Source organism: Poeciliopsis prolifica, unplaced genomic scaffold (genome assembly GCF_027474105.1).
Source record: "Poeciliopsis prolifica strain line A6 unplaced genomic scaffold, Auburn_PproV2 SCAFFOLD017, whole genome shotgun sequence".
Taxonomy (NCBI): Eukaryota; Metazoa; Chordata; class Actinopteri; order Cyprinodontiformes; family Poeciliidae; genus Poeciliopsis; species Poeciliopsis prolifica.
The window spans coordinates 5,023,676-5,036,008 of NW_026562392.1; the positions used below are offsets into that span (position 1 = coordinate 5,023,676).

The following is a 12,333-nucleotide window of genomic DNA, read 5'->3' on the forward strand; positions in this document are numbered from 1 at the left end:
CGTGGGACGAACGTATCCCCACTGTAGAGCGACAGAGGCGTGCTGTCAGCCGGCTGACCCTGGAAGTACGGCCTGACGAAGGGCAGCGAGGCGGAGGGGGAGGAGGAAGGGCGAGGGGTGGAAGGAAAACTTTGGCCAAGGTCAAGATAGCTAATTTGTTTCCTGTATCCTTGCGCCTTCCCAGAGAAGGCAGACCACACACTGCCCATACAGAGGGGGCTTTTAATGTGGTTAAGGGTGAATAACATGAGGTGGAGGTCAGCGGCTACTGGGTCCTGTAGTGATTAGGACACGTAACGTCCTCTTTTGTTGTCCTATATTTTAGCTGCGAACGTTAAAGATATGGGCGCAGAGGGCTGCAATGAGAATAAATAAATTAAAACAATTTTCACTAGAGTACTAGTGAATACTAAAAAAGAAAAAAAAAGAACATTCCCATAAATGAAGAAACAGGCGTCACTTCCTCGAGTCGATACAATAAACTTCACTTCAAGTTTTTTAAATTTCTCGTGATAAATGCAAATAAATGAAAAAAAGTCTTTTAAGTAAATAAATGAGTGTAGAACACTGAGTCACTTGTGCAGCGCCATAAACTGGATGAGAACATGTCTGTTAATTAGGCTTGCTATGACGAGTTTTCTCGAGTCACAACAGACGTAAGGCATGTAAAACGTCTCAGAATGCGACATTAAACAATCGTACGCAAAAACAAGACACTGTGAGATGCTTTGGGGTTACGAAATCAACTTTAGATCACTTACTAGAGGTCCGCTTCTTCAAACATGTTCCCATTTTGTTTCCTAAATTGGCCTACGTTCTTAAGTTTCTGTGAAATGTCAGATTTTCTTTCAGCTGACGTTGGCCTTCTCTCATCATCCCGCCTAACGCTTACTATGCCGTACGGGAAAACTAGTTATGCCAGAGCAGCTGTACTGTCTTCTTTTAACAGTGGAAGTCAAAGAGGAAATGAATGTATTAGCCACCTCAAGGGCACACATGTTTCCTCAGTTGATCCTGTAAAGCGGTAGTTAATCAGCATCTGCGTGGGGACTCAAGAGCCTTCAGTGGGGGAAAGCCAACAGCCGCAGAGGAGAGAGAGAGAAAGAAAGAGGGGGACAAAAAAAAAAAAGCATACATTACTGTATTGCCATATTTTACAAAGAACAGACCCAGATGCTGTTATCTTACCCCGTAGTTGTGGAACAAATGTTAATACGTTTACAGTAGGAACGCGGAAAAGCTGGGACATCCGGGCGTCTGACTGCGCGCTCGACTTCCCAGGCAGAAGTTGTTCACAGAGGGAGAGCAAATAGATTGACGGCCTCAAAGATACAGAAGAGATCACTTTTTCTTCTCTATTTAATTAGCACCTGTGAGCTGTTTCCCATTAACACTGGCCACATTAAAAATCCCTCTGTTTTTTCTAATTAAGTAAAGTGGAAACAGATTAGATGGCTTCTTTGAACAAAGGTCAGTGATTGCACTCTGTCTCGCCACCCCGCCCCCCCACCAACCCCACCCGATTGTTTGTTTGTTTGTTTGGCTGACTTCAGGAGAGAGTGCCACCCGTTGCCAGAAAGTCTCTTCGCCATCACCTCTTGTTTCACAGAACATGCTTTTCTTCAGTTTCATCTTCATGTCCTCTTTCAGAATTTGATCAATCGATCCTCTCTTTAGTCTTTGTTTTTTTTTTGCCGTTTCTTCGTGGTGGCGTCCTGTAAAAGCAATCGCCACAGGTGGAGGGGAGGAAGGACGATTTATTTATTTATTTTTATTGGCGGATATGGTTATGAAAGATGGGAACCGTCAGATTAAAGCTGAGCTGATGAAAGATAAAGCATCAATCGCCGAGCTCTCTGGAGAGGCTGCGAGACATGACATGGTTGTCAAGATGGAGGAATATGGTGACTCACGCCACGCTAATCTTCCCTTTCCTGGCCAGATTGATCTGACTTTCATATCCATTAGCTGGGCTTTCATAGCCGCTTTAATGAATGGGAAGGCTATAGACATAGTTGGAGAAAAAGGTTGTCTCTCAGAGAGAAAGAAAAGAGGAAATGCAGAGCTGGTGGCAGTGATATATAGGTAATACCAAGCTCTCGTGGGTGTATGGTACCTCTGTAAATCCTAGGCAACAAGGAGAAAAGTTTCAGTGTTTAGCTCATTTTTCAGCAACTTGTTTCACTCTGAAATGCCGAAACTTCAAACAGCTTCTTAAAATGAGTGGCACAGTGTAAAATGTTTGATCACTGGATCAATGATTTAGTTCTAAAAAAAAAAACTGTCTAAAGTACGAATAGATTTTGAATTTTTTTCCACCCTTTTTTCAAATATGAGTGCACAATGTTGTTACATTGTTTCTTCATTGCCGGAGTATTATAGATGATAGATGATATTGTTTTGGGATTTCAAAAAAACTTTCTGACCAGGAAAGAAAGTTTTGAAATGGGCAGTCAGATAGTGATCACTGCTAAAAGCCAATTTTAGAATTTCAGGAATTAATTTTCAGGCTGAAGTTGGAAGTAGAGGCAGATACTCAATAGTGGCACACTGTAAAATAAAATAAAATAATAGAATCAGAAAGTTGCACATGGTTGAAGTTCAGTCTTTGTCTTCTTAAAACATGCTGGGCATATAGCTCTTCTGCTAATATGATTATGTTTTGTTTTTTCATTTAGTAGAACAGACTGTTACTGGAACCACTTCATTGCATCTGTAGTCGTCTACTAAAACAAACCCCAGCAAACGCTAAGTTACATTTGGGGAAGGTCAGATTTATTTCTCGTAGAAAGTTTATGTGGGAATGTTTGATTTGTCATTGGCATTTAGCTCTGAGTTTTTTTTTATTTCTTATTTTATGCTCGTGTCTTTCTGAGTTGATGTGTATATTTTGTGCTTCTGTCTTCAGATACATCTACATATGGGTTTAAGTCAGGTGACTTTGAATTTTGAACAGTGAACAACTTCAATAAGCTTAACATTGTTTTTTTTTCAAATGACTTTCAAAGTACTTTGATCTATCTTGTTGCTGAAAAGGTGCCATACAGATAAAATGGCCTTGTGTCGCCTTCTGTTGGATAAAGTTGTGTTCTTGAAAAATGTATTTAAAAAATACCAGAAAAGTCTTGGTCAATTCAAAAAACTTTAATAATAAAACTTGAGCCGTCGATGCTTTGGAGGATATTTGACCTGACGCTGCTTAAGCCATGCTCAGGGTTATTTTTGAAATGTCAATATTTTTCATTGTGCGATCTGGTGTTTATAAAAGGAAGCTGTATTTCCTGAGTTTCCAGGTAATAAAAAAAGAGACTGGAAAACAAGCCAGAACCAGAGTTCCAACTGGGAAAGCAGAAGAGCAAAGTTTAAGGAACAAACTATTTATTTACATTCCTGATTTTACATTAAACCAGAGGGATACACTGGAATTTTTATTTTATTTTATTTTATTTTATTTTATTTTTTTTACTGTGCATGTTTCCTTTAGCTTGCTGGCTAAGTCACTGGGTTGCGATAACGCAAACGCACGTCCGACGTCCCTGGCACCTGGTGGCACAGCATAGATACTACAAGGTTTGACAGTTTTTTTTTTTTTGTCACAAACACCAGAAAATATTAAGAACATTATTCGGAGCGGCATCACAGCTGCTCGATTCACAGCTCCTCTTCCTCCTGCTGAGGAAGAGGAGATCATCAGTAAAGATTATGTAAAGACATTCAATGGAGAATTAAACGGGAAGGCAAAGAAAGCAAAGACGAAACAAAGACTGATCATTACCCAAACAATGAACTTTTGGAGGACTCATTTATAACCGCGACAGACACATCAGGATAGTTCAACCTTTCAAAGCAGCTGTTTATAAATCTTATAAATCGCTATGTATTTATTTACAATTTTGCGTTCATAATTTGCCAACTTATCATACACTGATTGCCAACGCTCTCTGTTATCAACCCTCTCCTGGCTTCTCACTGGAAATAAAGTACTAACAATTAGCCTGCTAGCTGTGCTCCTTAAATACAGTTCTTTGAAAACATTCAAAAGCAATTTAGTCTCTCAGGATTAATACATTTGATAGTTTCAGATACAATAAAATCGTATTTTATGTGCGCTTCTGTAGGATTTGATTTTCTTTGACCTAATTTGAATTGGCTCACGGTGAACATCTGCCGCATTTCCTAAAGAGGAGGACAAAATCAAAACATCTGAGCTCGAGAATGAGGAGAGGCTGACAAAAGAAGCCAGACAGGAAGGAAAGAACGACACAATTTAATAAAGTTCAACAAGGCAGAAAGGATTGCCCGTTCAGTGAATAGAGATTCGACTTTCTTTTACAACTTCTGCCTACTTAAACACTTTTACACCCCCCGATCCCCCACCCCGTCTTTTCATCCGAGCCCGCTTTCACTGGGAGAGGGCACAGAGGGAGATGCTCGTTCTGTTTTTTTATTTGAATGTTGACCGAGGATGGCCACCATCTGTGCAAACTGTCAGACTCTATGACTCTTTTTTTGCGGCCATAAATATCCAGACGGAGCTTCCCTTTAAAGATAATTCACACATTGCAATTTATGGTCCATGTTCTCTCTCTCTCCCTCTCTCTCTCTGCCTCTTTTTTTTCTGCCACTGTTTGGGCTTTTATCACTATTCTCTTAAGTTGGCATGAGCAGAAGCACTTTATCATTTGCAGCAAACACAGATTTCTGCCTTTCATCATCATTTCACACCCTTCTCTCTAGTGCTTAGGGTGGCATCTGGGGCTTTTGTTTTTCCTGTGTCTCATCGGAAAGGGGACAAAAATAAAGTCTTCAGTCTTCTCTGGAACGCAGCATACACTTATCTTTTCATGTTTTTTTGTTTTTTTTCTCCCCGCTTTCCTTTCCGGTCACTTTCACTAAGCTCAAACACAAAAGGGGAGTGGTGAAAATGGGCTAAATGACATTGTTTTCAGTGATATTGACGCTCGGCTCAAAGACAAGAACTGCTGGCTGACTGTTGTTATGCCAATAAGCCATCAGTCGCGCCGCTAACAATAAGTTAATGATTCCCCAGCAGTAATACATTTATGAATAGAGAAGTGTCTCCTTCTGCGCAGTGGGGGTGCCCATTAAAACCAAGCATGAACAAAATAATTGTGATTTGCAGATAAAATCCACTTTGGAATGGGATTCCGACTGAGGAATTGTTGAAAGAGCTGTAATTTTCCACTAAAATGTGACACACACTCGCAGGAGCCCCGCTAATCTACTTGCGTGTGTGTTTGGATGTGTGCGTTGACTCGTTTGAAGTCTACCGCCGGCATTATGCTCGAAAGAAATGATAAAGAGATGCAGTCAGGTGCTGGTTCTTCAAAGTTCAAACCTGTTTTCTTTTTTCCAAAAAGCCGGTCATAACTCAACTTACAAATAGAACTGGAAAGTGCATGTAAACGTAGTGTGTTTTGTTGTTGATGGAAATGGGAGCTGCTGGGGATAGCAGCGGAGAAAAGGAGATACTCAGAAAGTGTAAACTTTTTCCTGTTGAAAAATACTTTACAGTAAAAAGTTTAATCAGAACTTATTCTTGTTGCAGTTAATTTTCCACTTCATTTTTGCTAAATGCTTTCAAAGTTGTAGAATTTTTCTTTTGGGGTACACTGTTCTACCCAAGGTACATATTTCATCTTACTCCACCTGAACATGTTCATGTCTGCTTTTGAAATTTCTTTAAATTACTATTGGTAGAAGCCACTCTGATTATCTATTTCTTTTGTTTTCTTTTTATTACATGGCTGTTTCCTGCCATGTTGCTAAAAGTAGCCCTCCACCACTGGAGCATATTTGTGTTGTCGCCCCACTGTATGGTTTTCATGGACCGCACCATCACTCATGGGAAAACTTCTGAATGGACTGTATAAGCCAGTATGGCTGCCACATCTTCAACCAAGAACTATTTTAAAGGACAAAGCTAAGCAGTGCAGGACCCTTTACAAACAAAAAGTTGGAATATTTCTCAAGGCAGCAGAACAAAATAATTTCTCCATAGCTATCTCTGATAAAAAGTATGACTAAGCAAAAATGGTAACCACCCTGCTCCCTAAAGCTTTCAACCAGAATCAAGGTATATTTTAGCTGGATATAAAAAGTTTACCTATGGGATATGCTATGCTGTCTGCTAAGCAGACGGGAAGCTAACAAAGAGTACTATTTTCTAATGTCACTTTACATGACAGTACCTGGATGTAGTGTACTACATCTTGCTCGGGTAACTCGAATGTGTGGCTCACTTACCACAGTGGGACAGCCATCACTGGTGTGTCATTCAACATTGGAAGTCCTAAGTTTCAAATCTCCTTTTGGGCATTTTTGCTTATTTTAATTGTACAAAGTTTTGTCAGTAAATATATCTGCCCATTTATCCACAACAACTGGAACGTTTGATATCTAGCAAGTTATTTGTTCTTCTCTATTCGAGATCTTTCTGTTCTATAACCCAGTGCAGAGTTTAGCGACTTAAGATACCTCCATTCTCCAATGAGTTCAAAAGATGAACAGAACGTGGATCAGGAAGCTGACTGTTCATCACTTCACCGTTAAATGTGATGGATGGATGCCTCTTATGTTGAACTTTCGCTGCCCAGAAGTCTTTAACTGAGGCATGGAAGCAGAGGAGGAGCATTTTGTTTTCCTTGAGTAATAAAACGTCTAGACACCAACTAACACAAATTTCCCTAAAGAATTAGTGCCATCAGTGTGAGAGCCATGCCCTGTGCTCTGGGGTGCAGTTTGAAATACTGTCTTTCAAATCAATGCTCACCTCTCTTCTCTCCATTTAATTGAACTTTGTGGCCTCCCGTTAAGACCTTTTGTCCAAGACAACAATCAAGCCCCTTAGCAGTAATGAAGGTAAATCAAACTTCAAACTACTGCGGCCCGGTCAGATGTGAAGACGTATAGAAAATATTTTTAGTTTTTTCTATGCCGTCTTCCCCGACTAGTTAACGCTTTGTAACATTGCAATCTTGAACAAAACAAAACAATAAAAGGGCGAACACCTGAAAGTAAACGTTGATTCCTTATAAGCAGAAAAGACAGTGAACAGCGTCAGCATGCAGCAGCAGCAGAGGCATTGTGAGGTGATTTAGATAATGGCAGTTTTTATTTATCTTACTTTCAACAATTGGCACTTTGGAGAAAAGTCAACCCAAAATGTCTCCATCTATCATGCTAACTGTGTTTCCACTGCAGCGTTATTGACGCCATAAATTAAAGGAGTCTCACATTGGCTACTTGACGGGTTCAAGGCGTCGACGGCAAACTTCTGTCACAGTGGGTGAGTCCGCCCCCCACCAAACCCCGGTCTCTCTCTACTATTTTTTTATTTTATTTTTTTACATCCACATATCACAGCTATTTGTGCATCTTCACTTAAAAGAAGGAAAATGCATCCCATATTTTATGGAGTGTTTTATTCGTGTACACCAGGGGTGTAATGAGAATTTATTTCCTGAGACCTTGGAATATTAATAAATCACATTTATTTGTCAAACTGAAGTCTTCTTCTTGAAGGGCTTTGAAGCTGGATATTAAGGCGACTGCTTGTCCCTCACATCAACGTTTTAGGTTTGTTGCTTACAGAAAGGCAGAAGTTTTAAGTTGTCATCTTACTGCATGAAGGATTTCATCAACAAAAGCCCCTTTCAGTTCATCCATTCGGAGACCTTCAAATGTCCACATTCGTAGGTCTACCCATCAGTCACAATTGGGGGGTTGAAGTTGACCCACCAATATACGCTAATACCTCTGAGACATGTGTGAGGGTATCCAAAAATGCTGTAATGAGAATGAGATCTGAAAAATAGCCGCTGCCTGTGGTCTTCTTGTGTCCAATTTAAATTGTGTTTTGATTGGCAGAATCTGGAGCGTAATAACAACAGCTTTGCTTGTATTCAACCACTGAATCCATCTTGGCAGCCTGCATGAGGACTATGGCAAAGAGCTCTTGCTGTATTAGGCCATACGTGGTATGTGCAGGTGCATGTTGAAGGTCATAAACCTTCAACATGTGCTCTGAATGTGTGCTCTGAAAGCACACATCTCTAGATCAACTTGCACAGTGTGAATGGTGAAATTAGCGACAAATGGAGGTTTGTTGTTTCATGTTCCAGGTTGGCAATTTGAAAGGGGTTAGTTAGTGATTAAGCTTGGCAGACGACATTGAGTTGAAACAGCAGGAACCAAACTGCTGACGCTTCCGGAACAAAGGATAACCAAAGTTTGCCTCTAAAACCATATGGAACGTTTGCATTTTCAGAAAATCTGGACTCAGTTGTGCAGATATTACCCTAAAATAGAGAGGTGAAATCTGAACCTTGTATTTCTAAAGTGAACAGAGAGTCATCAAACCAGAATTTGTCACTGGAACCATTAAGAGAAGCATAAAATCTGCAACATATAGACTGATCAAATGTAGATCAGTGTTAACCCTCGACCATTTCAGCATTCTAATTTGGTATTTAAACATTTACATAACAATAACGGTGATGAGCATTCCTTTTTTTTCCCCTGTGATTTTGTCCTTTATGACTAGTGATAATAACCAGGAGTCATTTTTGTCCAACTTTGTAAAAGGTTTTGTCTGTGTGGGTGAAATGATTGGACTTTAAGAAGACATACGACCTGTTGCGAATCTTGTTGACACATGTTTAAAAAAAAAAAAAAAGAGTAATGAACCACGGCAAGAGGAGAGCAGACCTGGAAAGCAGAAATCTTGTAAAAAGTGTTATAACACTAAGTCATTAGCATCATCTTGAGCAGAACAATGTTAAAACATTCTGTGCTTTAGGAACACATTTGTGAGACTTGGGGATGAAACAAAAAACAAAACAAAACAAAAAAAACCCAACAGAAAAACGCCACTTTTATGTCCCGGGCCTGGAATCCTCCCTGGTTGCCATGGCTATGAGAGGGTTCAAGAGCATATTAATCATGAGGATTTAGATTTCCCCCGCTCATTTAAAAAAGACACAGAACCTCTCCTTTATGAAGCTGATAAATCAGCCTCTGTGCGCCGATCATGGGAAAAAAAAAAAAAAAAGACTTGAGGAGCTTCCAGTACTCCATGTTGACGGAGTTACTTTACGGCTTCATGCATTATGATAAAAATACAATAATTCTTTTATCAACTGTCTTCCTCCTTCTTGATGAACGGAGATGTGTGGACCAGGTCTGCCATGCAGCAGGTTTTTGTATACTTTCAGAGTTCAAGAATGAAAAAAAAAATCACAGTCTAAAGATGCTTTTTATAACTTTATCTTATTGCGTAACCACCATCTCGGTGAGCATGTGCGACTCAGGGTTGTGTGTTTCACACCCACACATTTTACCCATGACAGACAGGGCAGCTGATAAAAATTAGATCATGCATAAATAAGTTTCACCCCCCCAAACCTCCTTCACCCCCTCCACCGCCACCGGTTTTAAGCTGCAATTTTTTTCCCCCTTTGTCTTTGGTCAGAGACTGCAGATTGATGACATGGTGACAGAGTGACATTGCATTCTGGGAAGCCAAGGACCGCGGCTATAAATCCATGGCGATTCAGCTTTACAATGGCCTACTGTCTGGCCATCAGAGGGGCTGGGAGGCTGTTACTGCAGCTCCCCCGCTGAGCTGCTAGGGTACAACCATTATACGTCGTTCAAGGGGGAAGAACGGTGAAGTGAAGGCGTCGGGGCCCAAACAGCCCGGGACGCTAATGAATTATGAAAAACTAATGGAATTAAAAGGCGGAAGGGGAAAGCGTGATTTCTTTGACGGAGGATTTCCCACACTCTTTGCAGGTCGCCGTTCTTTTCACGTAGATCTGTCAAATCTGCTGTATTAGAAAACAAATAAAACAGTCGGACAAATAAACTCTGTGCGTTCCTGACTGACCTCAGAGAAGCAGCTGTGTTGTGGGGACGGCTCAGCTTCTATTATGGGACCAGTCTGTATATGATTCTGTCTCAGCTCTTCACTCTGTTTTTGTTGTTTTAAAAAAAAAAAAGAAAAATAAAAATAAAACATCTCAGACTAAACGAGAGAAATTTTCAGGAATGATTCTTGAAGCGATCCCTTTACTCATCAGCTCTGATATGAGAAAGTTTCTGGAGGCTGACCTTCAGCTCTCATTGTGTTTGCTCGCCAAGCATGGGCTGGCATGAGATTCTCACGGTGTCATAACCTTGAGGACGAGAGCATATGAAAAAAATAAATAAATAAATTATAAGTGAAAAATGTGAAACTTGACTGAAATGAATTGGAAGTAAAAAAAAAATAAAAAGCAACAATTATTCCTACCAAGGCACAAACAAATAATTGGAAATGTCAAGCATTACAATTTCAATCGTCCTTTTTTGGAAATAAAATAATCACCTGCTTGATGTAAATCTCCTTGTCTAGAACATTTTACATTTTTATTTTACTGTTTTTCTTCGTCTTTGAAACAGAGCCTCGATGAGTGGCAGCCTTTTAGTTTCCGTGCCAAGGAAATTAAAAGCGTTTGTCACAACTGGAAATATTCCCCCCCCCTAAAAAATAGACTTCGAAGCACATTAAAGGTGTAGTGACCTCATGTCAGCCAGAGCAGCAGCAGTGTGAAAACTTTCACTGTCATCTGACTGAACTGAGTTTAAATAGAGGGAACGGCGGGAATAGAACATTTTTGTGGTTTAGTAGCAGTGCTTAAGGCACTGGTTTGAACAGGAAATATTTTTCATCAATAGACAAACGTCATAAAATGCTTTAGTATGGTAACGCAAGTCTACAAAGAGCCTTCTTAAAGGGTTTCACATCATCGCACAAATGAGAAGTAAAAACATTTTGCGACCCTCCGAATAAATCCTAGAAATGAATTTAAGTGAAACATTTTTTTATTTCACCCTTTACCCGTAATGTCTATGAAGTTTACTTTAAAAAAAATTTTTTTTATTGACTTTCAGTTTCCTGCTGCACTTTGTCCCTCTTCGAAATGGGAAAGGTGGATGTGTGGATATGTTGTGATTGTCGGAATAGCAGTAAAATAAATTAAATCGACGGATCTTCGACTGCATTGTAAGCCAGTCGACTGGGTCGATCAGAAAAAAATCTGCAAGAAATACATATCTGATTTTCTGAAAGCGAAAGTTGGGTGAACGTTTGGCTAGAGAGCAGTCAGAAGAGCAAAATGCAGGAAACAAACCGGAACGTAACAATTAAATGGATAAAAGCTACTTCAGGAGAATTGCTCCAGGATTGAATTTTCATGAGGAAAACATGCTAATTGCCTCAATTTAACCAAGGTCTTCAATTCTTCAACTACTTCAGAAAATTTTGACAAAATGTTGCAAATCTGTTTTATTGTTTTATTTTATTTTTAAGCAAAGTCTGGAATGCTTTGACATTTTGGTTCCTGTAAAAAAAAAAATTACTATTTAATTTTTCAGGGGCATTTGCAAAATTCATTTAGATTCAATTCATTGATTCTAAAATCCCTGTTAGACGTCAAACTGCAATTCCTCAGGTTGACAATGTAACAAAATGTTTTATTATTAAATGCCCAAAAAATAAGAAAAAGCTGAATGTTTAAAACAAATAGGGCTTATTGAGTTCTTTGTTTTCTGAAAGCAGAATTAGACTTAAAGTCCCAACACTTCCCTTCCCAACAATCAAAGACAATTTGACAAAAAACAAAACAAAAAACAAACAACAAAAAAATTTGCACATATTTAAAGTATATTTTTTGAAAACTGGCCAGATTTTTATGGTCTAAAATTTATTGTATCTTTGGGATATTTAAACCCATCCCAAAAATTGTCATATTTAGTTAATTAATTTATCGCTATATTTGAAATGTTTCTTTTTTTCTCTAGAAGTTGTGGCCAGTTTTCTGTAGACGAATGTCTTCTTCCTCGTGAATCACAAATCAACATTCAGAATTACAGGAAGTTTAAAAATTGAATAAAGTGGATCCGATGGCAACTGTTGACAGGGTGCTGAATTATCCAAGGGACACACCAGATCACGCTGAACCCGCCCAGACGCGCCTAATTTTATAACAATCACGCTTTTCGGTCCAGACTGTTTGTGATCGTATCCCGAAGTGGCACCGGTCCCATTCGAGTTTTCCGAACAATTGAACGTCCTCTGTTTCGGGAAAACGTCAGGCGTGCGTTCTCCAAGTGCAAAGAAAAAAAAGAAACCCCACAAACACGTCCCCGCTGCACAGCGACCGCAGGACTGGAAAGGCTGGAGCTTGCCGGTGTGGTCTGTGTGAAGCCGTTCCTAAGCTAACTTGACTAAAATACTGTAAAAAGCAGTAAATTCCAGGCAGGCTAAAG

At 39.6% G+C, this 12,333-nt stretch overlaps 1 long non-coding RNA gene across 1 annotated transcript in view; it reads left to right on the top strand.

Annotated features, from left to right (window-relative positions):
* Positions 1 to 12,333, top strand: part of LOC129367753 (uncharacterized) — a 64,033-nt gene that overhangs the window by 18,957 nt on the left and 32,743 nt on the right. The gene's annotated exons all lie outside the window — the stretch shown is intronic.